Here is a 12,258-nt window from a genome sequence, read left to right as displayed (position 1 = left end):
TAAAGTAGAGGAAGATGGGCATGGATGTTAGCTCAGGGCCAGTCTTCCTCAGCAAAAAGAGGAGGATTGGCAGTAGTTAGCTCAGGGCTAATCTTCCTAAAAATAAAAGAATGCCAGAAGTGACCAGAATCTCCCAGAAGTCACCATGTAGCAGAACAGGGCACATAAGCCACCCCCATCAATGCCTGAAATACCCATAAGTTATGTAGTTCACAAGCGTCATTGATGCAGCCTTAGGTCTAGGAACTACCCTTGACATAGCTAACTTGTGCCCCCAAAATTGCCTCTCCATGCCTGCACTTCGGCAGAGAAAAAAGACTGATTGGGCAAATGTGGCTTAGGCCTGTGGGCCAAAATGCCAACGTTAAATAATAAGCTAGGGAGAAAAAAGAAATAATTTATCAGTAGAACGATAGGCAGTCCATGGGTAAAACCAGAGCTGCATTTTCTCACCACGCAGAGTGGATGTGTAATTTCCCCCCATTTCTCTATAAATAAGGGGGGTGAGTGCTATCGGTGAAATAATTTACGACCCAGTGTGCTCCGTTGTAAATGGCTGCTCTGTTTATTGGCTGTAAAAACATCTCTGAGCACACTGACCTTCAGTAGGTGAGCCCTGGAGTTTATAGCACTGAAGAATTGTTTTACTGCTCCAGCACAGGCGACAGTTATGCTGGACACCTGTGGGGGTGAGAAGTGGGAGATCGGGCCCTTTGGAATTTCAGGAAAATGAAACCCTCAGAAGAGCAAGGTGCCCCCGATGTGAGCCAGTCAGATAAAGCAAACCACTGAGTGCCTAGCCAGAGCTTGGTCCATGGTAGGCACTCGAGCCCAGGATGAGACAGCGAAACTGGCCTAGGCTAAGGATTGAGACCTGGGGGGCACTACTGGAGTTGGAGAATCCTATCAGAGGTCAAGAACGTGGAGTCCAAGACAAGCCCTGAGGGAATGCCAAGGACCAAGGTGGGATAGCCTAAATACAGACAGAGCCAGAGCAAGATCCAAGATGGTGTATTAGTCAGGGTCTCCAGAGAGACAGAACCAATAGGATATACACAGATAAATATATAAGAGGAGATTTATTATAGGAATTGGCTCACACGGTTCTAGAGGCAGAGAAATCCCACAACCTGCCATTTGCAAGCTGGAGAACCAGGAACGCCGGTGGTGTAATTCAGTCCGAGTCCAAAGGTCTGAGAATTAGAGGCTCCTGGCGTGAATCCCTGTCTGAGTCTGAAGGCCTGAGAGCCAGGAGCACTGATGTCCAAGGGCAGTGGAAGATGGATGTCTTAGCTCAGAGAGAGAGAGAATGTGGCCTTCCACCACCTTTTTGTTCTATTCAGACCCCCAGAGGATTGCATGCTGCCCATGAGCGTTGATGAGAGCCATCATCTTTACTCAGCCTACCCATTCAAATGTTCATCTCTTCTGGAGGCACCCTCACAGACACACCCAGAAATAATGCTTTACCAGCTATCCGAGCATCCCTTGGCCCAGTCAAGTCGACGCATAAAATTAACCATCACAGACAGAACTGCAGCCAAAAGCACAACAGTGAACAAATCTAGAACAGAGGCAAAGTGAGAAATGTTCTGGAAAGTGTTCGTGAACCAAAGAAGCAGAGCATGGCAGCCACCAAATGAGGCATGGGTGAATTGAGCTGACTGGAAAGAATGGATTTAGTAAATAAAAATACTCTTTCTTCTTCACCTCTCAACTTACTCTGAGAAAGTATTACTTTTCCCATCAACGCCTTAGTATGGAGATTTCAGAGAGGCCCCAACGTGGAGCTCACTTCCCCAAAACCAATTACCAAACGATCCATGAGGATGACTGCGCCAGCCTCAGCTAGGAATACATTCTTTGAGTCTTCACTGGAAAGCTAAGGTGACATTTGACCAAACCTCTAGAGTTTTGAACGACCTTATCAGGCCCAGACCCTCTGAGAACAGAGAGAAGTACACAAAAGAATAAAGACTCCCCAGCTAAAAAGCATGCTTGGAGGGTTCTGAACTCTTACAGGCAGTGATGAAATCGAGATCTGTGTACAGTCTGTTCAGAAGAGTCCTGGAAGAGGCCTTCATGCTCAGTGAGCGTCCTGGCCGAATGAGGAAGAGTCAAGGGGGCTGGCCTGCAATTGCCCAATAGCCTGGGCCTCTGGGGAGAAAGAAGGAGGAAGCAGGCCATTGTGTCCAGACCAAGTTAGAAACCTAGTGATTTCCATTCCTGGTGTTTTTAATTCTGTGCCTTTGAAGGTTATTTTCATTTTCTAATGGAAAAAAATATTACGGTTGATGACCTGCCAGTTCTTCACACATACAATTATCGGTGAAAGCCAGAGGGCCCACCTTTTTGTAAATAAACAGGTAGAACAATGTCTGAGATGACCTGAAGCTTGGGGGGTGTCAGGGGCGTCCTTCATTCCTGTCCCTGCTCTCCCCAGTACACACACCACGTGCGCACATGCACACACGTAGACATGCCTACACATGTGTGTGCGCACAGGAACACACACACCTGTGATTCCTCAAGCAACGCTTTTCCACCACCATTACCCAGCGCCTAGCACTGGGACTCAGACAGTACAGCTACTCAGTGACTATTTGGCAAATAAATTGACAGACAAATGAGGATATAAACAAGAGTTAGAAACAAGACTCACAAGGAAGAGAGAGAGGAAAGGGCATAAAGCAGATGTGGCTTGGAATCCTGCACCCGGAGATCTCAGCGATCTGTTGGCAATAACAAGCCATGACTTTTGCATAACACTTTGCAGATTACAAAGCCCATCTACATCCCTCATCACTTTTGATTCTCAGCGCCCACCCACCCACCCACCACCTCCCGCAAAGAGGTAAGGGTCTTTGTGCTGACGTTGTGGAAGAGGAAACTAAAGCCCAGAAAGTTCTGCTGGCTAGTCCCAGGGCAAATGAAGCAGAGCTAGGAACTGCAACTTCCGAAGTCAAAGCTTGAGCTCTGGTGGCTCCTGCTCTGTGGGTTTGGAACCCCTGGTCTAAATCTACACCTTTTAAGACACTGGCTCCATCACAGTCCAACAAGGCTGGAGAAACGGACAGCATCCATCCATCATTCCTTTACTCAGCACCTAGGTAATGGGCATGGGTTGTGTCCCAACCTGTGTTTGAGGAGCTAGAGACACAGCAGCAAACAGGACAGACACAGTCCCTGTCCTCCCCAACCTTACACACTCATGAGAGAAATACAGACCAAGTGGATAATCTAAGAGATAAACCAGATAGTTATAGATTGAGAGGAGTGCTATGAAAGAGAGAAGCAAGGTGATGGAATAGAAAATAATTGAGGGAGTCCACCTAGATGGGCAGCCAGGGAAGCTTCTGAGAAAGGGCCATTTGAGCTCTGAGCTAAAGGATGAGAATGAGCCAGTCATTCTGGGAGCAGGAGGAGGGAGTACATGCCAAGTGCTGGAGATGATGAAGAGTTCAGGGGTCCCCGGATGAAGAAAGAGGACCACATGACTAGAGTATAATGAATGAGAGAGGAATCTTTTTGTGAATCCAGAGGTCAATGTAGATGATGTAGATATAAATAATTCCTTCTTCTGAAAGGAGAATTTCATTTTCCTTGAATAATTATCCTTCCACTATTCTTATCCCATGAGGTTTGGGCGGGTTGACCCCACTCCTCAGCCCCAGAAATGGGCACAAAAACCATGCTTGGAAAATCATTCCTTGCCTCAATCTACCTCCCATCCTCCCAGCCAACTCACCCACCCACCTCCCCCACCCCTCTGACCACCATGTGACTCAAACAGGCCAATAAAAAAGACTTCAGCCAGAACTGTTGGCAAAGACGTCAGTGTGAGCTGCTGCTGGGGACCATCGTTCCACTACTAGAGGAGAACATGCCTAAGAAGAAAGCCAGCCCAGAGTAAAGCAGAGCTGAGAACAAGTCCCGCAGCAATTGTTTGAGCCCTAGGATCCAGCGGTACCTGGACTTTTCATCCTTGTCGGCCACTAAATGTCTTTTTTTTTTTTTTTTTGCTCATCCACGTTTGAGATGGAGTTTCTATAACCTTTGACTCATGCATAATCCACACTTACACAGTTATGCTGGCAGCTGAGTGGCCAATGGATTGAAGAGGAACAAAAGGAGAAGCAGAGAAACCCATTAGAAGGCTACTGTAGGAGTCAGGAGAGCAGGATTGAAGAGTCCCATGAATCAGGGTCCAGATTTTTGGAGCAAGTGATGGCCCCTGAAATGTGGGGCCATCTGTATACTGTAGACACTTCCATCTCAAGCTCACTTGCTGTGTGGAGGCCCCCACACTTTGCACGTGCTCCCTCCCTCTGCCTGGACCACTCACATTCTCCAGGTCTCAAATGACCCTTTCTCAGAGTGGCTTCCAGGAAATCTATCCAAGTGGACACCACCAATTATCTCCTGTCCCATCACTTTGCTTATCCTGCCATTGCATTGTCACAATCCATGCTCATCTTCTTTATTCATTTGTCTATCCCTTTGGTCTGTCTCCCCCATGGGAATGAATGTAAGCTTGAGGACAGGGGCTGTGTCTGTCCTATGCACAGTGTATCTCTAGCTCCTAAACACAGCCTGGATCCCAACAAGTGCTCAATAAATGCATGCTGACCACCCTTTCATCCAATAACCCCTCTCCTGACAATTTATTCCAAAAGGCAACTAAAAGAAATCTTTTAAGCAATATAGACACAGATAGTCAGTGCAAACTCAACTGTCAAAAAATAAAGGATCTTTAAGTGAACAATATGTTCACAGGTGTTTACTGCAGTCTGAGAAAATTATAATTATGAACATTTAGAAAAATGTCCCCAAATAATGTCAAGTGGTAAAAGAAGGAGAAAACATTGTATAGATTGCACCCATATTTAAAAATGAATATATACCCGTAATCAGAATCTAAACACACATGGAAGTACAGGAAGGGAGTGTGCAAAAATAAACAGATGATGTGGAAGGTGTGTGGATCCAGGTGGTTTTTTTTAACAGTGACTTTTATTTCTTTACAAGTGGATTTAACAACAAATAGGCAATGTGGAGTTGTGCAAAACAACCAGATTCTGAAAAAAATGCTCTAGAACGTCGGGCTGTAGGCGTCCTGCCAACCTCATAGAGCTGTTGTGAAGATTAAATGGGATCCTGGATTTGGAAGCACCCAGCCCAGGTCTGGTATAAATATTCATTTATTTATAAATCCATAAAATTCAATAATAATCATTACAACTACAATAAAAGCATAATGGCAAACGCTGTATTCTGAGGATCAGAGAATGGGCTCCACCACCACCTGTGTGACCGAGGGGGAAATATTTAATATCTCTGAGCCTCAGTTTCCCCATGTGTAAAGGGAGATGATGAGAGCTGCCTTCTATAGCTCTCATGAAGCTTCCTTGAATACAGCAAGCCCTCAGAAGACATCACCATCCTCACCTTCATCATGAAACAGTAAGTGATGTAAGCAATATCGCTTCAATCAGGCTTCATATTATTCTGTTCCTTGATCAAGTTGATGCTGACTGTCCCTTTATTGTTAACTGAGTGCATGGAAGAGAGCTTCAGTGGGCAAAGAAGTACAGAAAGAAATGAATCACTGGTCCTTCAAGAGAGGGGAATAGTTTTTATTATTCCTATGTCACATCAAAAGGGCACTTAATAGTTGCAAAATGGTTTGCAATCACATACTGGCTCCTTGCTGGGTGCTGTGTGGGGAAGTCTAAGGCATCGTCATTCTCTTCTGAAGGCCCACTGTGCTCCTGAGCTCCGGGGGAAAGTGAAATCGCGCACACAGTCTGTGCCCATGAGGAGCGGTCTCTCAAGTTACAGAGAAGAGTCGGGAACAATTGAAGGAGCAGGAGGACTCTACCCGCTACGTCATTGTGACGCAGCAAGCAGAGAACTGCACAGTTGTCTAAGCTGTCCTGTGTCCCCAAGACTCATGCCTCTCAGTATGGGTTACATCTGTCCACTATGTTGCATCCCCTCACCCCAAGCATCTTAGAGCAGGCCCTGGACATCCCCCTCCGGGTTAGGGGCACAGGTTTACAACCAAACTGTGTCTCTATTTAAATTTTCACTCTGCCTCTTCCCAGCTGGGTGACTTCGGGCAAGTTATTTAAACTCTCTGAGGCTGTTTCCTGGCGAGGCTATTATGAGGAGTAGATGAGATTTGGGGATATAGCACAAGGCCTGGAATATAGTATGTGTTCAAAAAGTGGTGGCAATTATTATTATTATCACTATCATTATTACCAAGACTAGAGAGGGGATATCAGATCCTAGTTAGGAAGTTATAAAAAATGAGAGAACAAAAGAAAGGAAGGGAGGGAAGAAAGAAGAAAAGGAGGGGGGAATTTGACCATGCGCATCGCCACCATAAAGCCCTCCAATTGATTCTTTCCAATGACAGGATGAAGTCCGGCCTCTAGACACTCCATGCAAGGCTCTCCGTGGTCCAGCCTGAGCCTCTTTCCCAGCCTCCCTTGCTGCTACTCTTGGCACTTAGACACTGTGCTCCAGTCACACGGAACTCCTAGCTGCTCCCCCAAATCGTCATGACTTCTCATGGCTGAGCGAGGAGCCCCATCTCTGTGCTCCCTCAGCCCCTGTGTATCCCACTAGGGAGACACTTAGGTACTGAGCTCTCAGGGTATGTCTGTTTGCTGTCTCCCTCACTAGCTCCTAAGGCCTGTGCAGACTAGAATCTGATTCATTTCAGTGACCCTTGGACCTCTCACCGAGCCCAGCTCAATAAACATGTGTTGTATTGAACAGAAATATAATAAACTGTTTATTATGGTAGGAATTTGGAATCTGTCCTTAGTGCCGTAGAATCGAATCTGACTCCTAGCGACCCTGTGGACAGCAGAGCGGAACCCCGCCTGGTCTTGTTGTGCCATCCTCTCACCTTCTGGCACTGTCTCAGACAATGCTCTGCTGCTATTCATAGGGTTTTCATGGCCAGTTTTTTCAGAAATGAGTGGTCAGGTCCTTCCTAGTCTGTCTTAGTCTGGAAGCTCCACTGAAACCTGTCCACCATGGGTGACCCTGCTGGTGTTTGAAATCCCAGTGGCATAGCTTTCAGCATCACAGCAACACACAGCCGATGCAGTATGACAACTGACAGATGGGTGGCGTGGTTCCCTGACCAAGAAACGAACCCCAAGCTGAGGCTGTGAGAGCGTGGAATCTTCACCGCTAGGCCACCAGGGCTGAAGACATGTGGTAGAAATAACGCTGGTAAAAGGTACAAAGACAGGAGTGAGCAATTGTCAAGGGCCTAGAGCATGGGCTTGGCATTTCCCAAGAAGCCCTGCTCCTTGCAACCAACCCCAGCTCTCCCCTGCAGGGTGGAGTCAAGTCTCTCGCCTTCCATCCCTGTGGGTGGCCCTGCATGGGAGGCCACCTCATGCCATCTCCCTACCTCGCTGGTTTTCCTCACCTGAGCTTGAAGAAAAGCAGAATGAACAGCATGCCTACACATGGCCAAAATTACCATCCCTTCTCTCTCCTTCCTGGTTCAACTACTCTTTCGGGGTCTCAACATGTGAGGATGAAGGTGGGGAATGAGAAAGAAGGACCAGATCCTAATTGAGACTTTCCTCTGAGGAGTAAAAACACAAGTTCCAGAGAGATGGGGATTATTATCCCTGTTGTCACAGGGATTCCAGTTACTGGTTCGTTATATAAAAAACAGATTTATTCCTCCCGACACATCTTCATTTCTCCCCAGAGATCACAAGCTCAAAGCCTTAGGGCTTCATATGATGTCCCTGACCTCCTGTAAGACGTTGTCCTGAAGATTAGATTTATTTGTTCTCTGCTACAATGCTTTGCAGATAAGGACACAAGAGCCTGTGAAAGTGCACTGGGACATCTACAGAAGCACTGAGGATTATCACCACTGTCACTAAGGAGGATCGTAAAGCTGAACAGATGCCCGATTGAGTATCAATAACCACTGTCCATTGATGATCTGAGACCCAGATATATCACCTATGACTAACTAGTTCATACCTCAACGTGAATATTTATAATTTTTAACTATGCAAAGAAAAGAAAAGATGTGGCGACCACATTTCCCACCGCTGGCCAATTCAGTGGACACATTTATTGACACCAGTGCCACACTAACTTAGATTTTCTCGCAACAGCTGAAACAAATCCCTCCTTCTCTGACACATTTCAGATGAAATAAAAATATTGAAGGGGCACATACATGGTCTCTGAGATAATTGAGACTCCTATAAGGGAGTTTGGCACGTAGAGCAATCAAAGTGTTTGTCAATTAGAACACGACCCCCCAAAGGCAGGCCCCTTTCTCCATCATATTCCCAGTGGCTGGCGCGTGAGAGCATGCAATGGGTTCAAATGCATGAATGAATGAGTGAGTAAGTGGACTAGATCATTTTCAAGCACGAGCCTGGTTATCTCTTGGATTCACCGTGAAAACTTAAAGCCAAATTGAAAAAGCACATACTTTCCTATGTCCCTGATTCTAGGGTTACTCCTACACCCACTGGCTAAGCATCCACAGTTTAAAGAAGACATATTATTTAGAGATTTCAGCAGCAAAGAATAAGCCACCCAATTAAAAGTGGCTTAAAGAATTAGGAGATGTATTATCTCATATACAGCCACTCTAGGGGTATCAGGTGAGTTACGGGAGAAGCCCCTCCCACTCACACACATACTCCTACACATGCGCACCCATTGTAGTAAGTCCCCAGTTTAAATAGCGAAGGGTAGAGAATCTTACTGAACTCAGAATGACCACACTATGTGGGCACAGATCAGAGTATGTCTTAGTAAGGCTTCTCCTGAACTTCTGATGACTCTCAAAGGGCTGTGTCACTGCTCTTTCTTACTCATGGCTTACGTCACCAGGCTAGAGTTTATGCTAACATCTATGGCTTCTGTGTAGGGCAGTATTCAGATATAGCATGAGTGAGCCCACTTCCTCACCTGCAGGAAGAAGGCAGCATCTGTGCCCAGGAGTCCTCAAACGTCACTCTGCCTTCAGCACTGCAGGATACCAGAAAACCCATTTCCTCACATTTTACTTGAGAATTTTGATATAGAATGCTAGCACAATGGTTATAGATCCATTTTCTCCAATTCAGGCAACACGAAGTTTGGAGATGGGGTGAGCTCACGGTTGATTTGACAACTTCATCAGGGACCCATAATTTTTCCATGTCTCAACACATCAACTTTGTTTCCAGAGTGGCTCCCTTCATGGTCACAAGAGGGCTGCCACAGTTCCAGGCATCACATCTGGGCAGTAAAACATCCAGAGGCAGAAAAGAGACTGAATCTTCTCATTTACCTTTTTGAAGAGTTGAAGAAACCTTTTCCAGATGCCTCCCATCAGCTCCCCCATTACATCTCTTACAGTTACCCTAAAATCCACTGCTGACCAGGGAAAATGAGATTACTGCAACTGCTTAAACTAATGATAATCCCCCCCGACCTGGAGACAGAGACACCTTCCATGACAAGACTGGGATTTTGTCAGCAGAGACAAGAGGAGGAGTAGGCAAAGGACAGGCAACTGACAGCATCTGTACAAAATGGTCTCCCAACAACAGAGACCTTCTGGGGTGCTATGCCATCTGGGTTCCAGAGGTCCCTTCAGGCAGAGGCTAAGGAAGGCCTCAAGCCCTTGGATCACCCAGGGTGTTTGCTTCTGGTTCTTCCGGGCGCCTCAGCAAAGGGTGTGGAGGATGTGCTGACATGATGATTTATGGCATTCCTGCCACCATTGGTTATTGACCTGCCTATGCCACTTCCTGAGGCTTCCAAATCTCAGAGGACGCAATAGTTTAAAAAAAAAAATGGGGTACAAGAATAAACGGAGCCACTTTATTGGGTACCTATCAGACACAAGGCACCTTTTACACGTTCGATCATTTAATTCTCACAATAACTGCCAGCTAAGTATCACTGGCCCTCAGTTATAAATGAGGAAGCTGAGGCGGGATTGAACAACTCGTCCAACATCCCACAGCTAGAGGGTGGCAGAGCCAGACTCGAGCTCAAAGCTGCCTGATGCTAAAACTGCAGCCTCTGACTGCAGACATATTACCCTCCAGCTCGGAATGGAGCACCAAGCCACGAGTAATGAGAAAGGACACTCCAAAAACATCAAGTCAGGGTAGGAATCTAAACAGAAAAGCTGAAGATTGAGTTCCTAATCATAATCTCAGGAAACCAGAGATGAGCATCACATTAAGACCCCATAAACACAGATCACACGCACAAGTTACATTCAAGGCTTCCTCAGCTCCCAGAACTTTATCCATGGGTTGTCACGATTTGATTCCATAAGGCCCTAAACCGGGGTTGCTCAAAGTGTCGTCCATGGACCAATGCTCATCCACAAACTATTGGTTTCCAGTTCACAAAAATAGAAATGAAAGTGAGTGGTTAGAAACCTTTACAACTTTTTGACACTCCTGTGACATTCAAGCACATAATGAGCAGACTTGTCTCATGGTACAGAAATGAGACCAGTTGGGTGTTCTGAATTCAGGTTGCATATGGCACAAGCTGAATTCTGATACTGGTCTATGATGGATTGGAAAATTAAAAATTAAGGTAAATTAATAAATGTCTTTTAAACCTTGGTTCTCCACCACAGAAAGTTCAGCTGGGTAGATGTAATTACTCCCATTTTATAGGTGATGAGAATGAGACTCAAAGAGACTGAGTCACTTGCCCAAGGTCAACACAATGGGCATGAGGCAGGAAAGGAAAACACTGTAGTTCAATGACAAATGAGGAGAACTATGAAATCTCTCAGCTCCTGATAACAGAAAGAGTGTTGGCAAGAGGGGGCTGTAAAAAGGTGGAGGCTTGTAAAGAAAGGAGCATTTCCTCTGGCTCTGCGGTTGCCAAAAGTTCAGCTGAGATAAGATGCCTAAGGTGAGAACTATCTGTAAAGAGAGGCCAGAAACAAAAGGGAAATGGATAGCTTGATTCCTGACAAAGGCAAGTCTTTTGCTCTGATTCACAGATGAGCTTACTAATTGTGACCACAATTTCACTTCCACAAATTACCGAGGACTATTTTTAAAATCCTCCCAGTCTGCCTCTAGAACTCACCAGCCCCATCACTGACTCTAGGCCCAACCAGGCTGAATATCCCACCTCCTCTGAGCTTGGCCCTTTCTAGAATGTTCTACCATGACTCTTCCCCAACTGGAAAAGCTCTGCTGTGCCCCAAAACACTTTAGGAATAGAGTCTTGTTATACAAAGACTCTGGGTTTCAAGAATGAAGAGTCACCCAGGCTCATTTTAAAAGGAGGAATGGATAGTGGACTGTTCAGCGTTCTCCCACACACATCCCAGGACAAGAGCATAAGTAGAGCATCCGCTGGAGACTGGAAAACTCTTGGCACCCCAGGCACTTCTTGCTCACTGTCTCTCAGAAGCTACTGGACACTCTCGTACGTGTGATATCTTAGCTTCTCTGCCTGTCTGCCCCAATCTCCGTTTTCTCCCAAGCGTCCTCTGCTGATTTGTGGCTTTCCTGCCCCTACACCTTTACAATCATCGTGGTCTCCCAACCTCAACTCCACTTGCAACTCTGCAAATGCAGCACCTGCAACAACCAGATCCATCTCTCTGTCCCCAAGTCTAACTTCCTGAAAAAAGGAATCTGATTGCCTAAGCTCACCTTTGCAAGCCAGGCCACTAGTCAGTGGTCATCCGCCCACTTAAGAATCAGCTTTCCTGGGATCTGAGGTCAATCTCTGGTCTCAACAGCTGTTGCCAGGGAGGGCCAGGTATGAGACCTGGAGAATGTCTATTTAAATGAAGGATACAGTAAGCAGGCAGACCAACACTACTAACGGGTCTGTCTGGCAATAAATGAGAAATAAATAAACTCCTATTTATCCTTCAGTTCCCAACTCTGGTGACACCTTCTCAGGGAGATCTCCCACGATTTCTCCAGGTTGATTTTTATTCCTCGTGTTCTCGCAGAGCGGTGCAAATCCCTCTACGGGAATGCTCTCCATGTTTACGGGAAACTGCTTGCTTGCATCTCCACCTTCTCTGCTAGACAATAAGGACTCTGGAGACACGGACCACACGCCATCACCTGTGTACGCACAGTGTGTGGCAGAGAGCCTAATGCTGGCCATAGAAAGAGCCCAGTAAAGGAGCGTGGAATGAATGACCAAATGAACAACTGAGTCAGCCCTGAATGAAAGGCTGAATCGCAAAATATGCCATAC

The sequence above is a fragment of the Equus caballus genome, chromosome 25, assembly GCF_041296265.1.
Source record: "Equus caballus isolate H_3958 breed thoroughbred chromosome 25, TB-T2T, whole genome shotgun sequence".
NCBI lineage: Eukaryota > Metazoa > Chordata > Mammalia > Perissodactyla > Equidae > Equus > Equus caballus.
Note: the sequence above shows the minus strand (reverse complement) of the source record.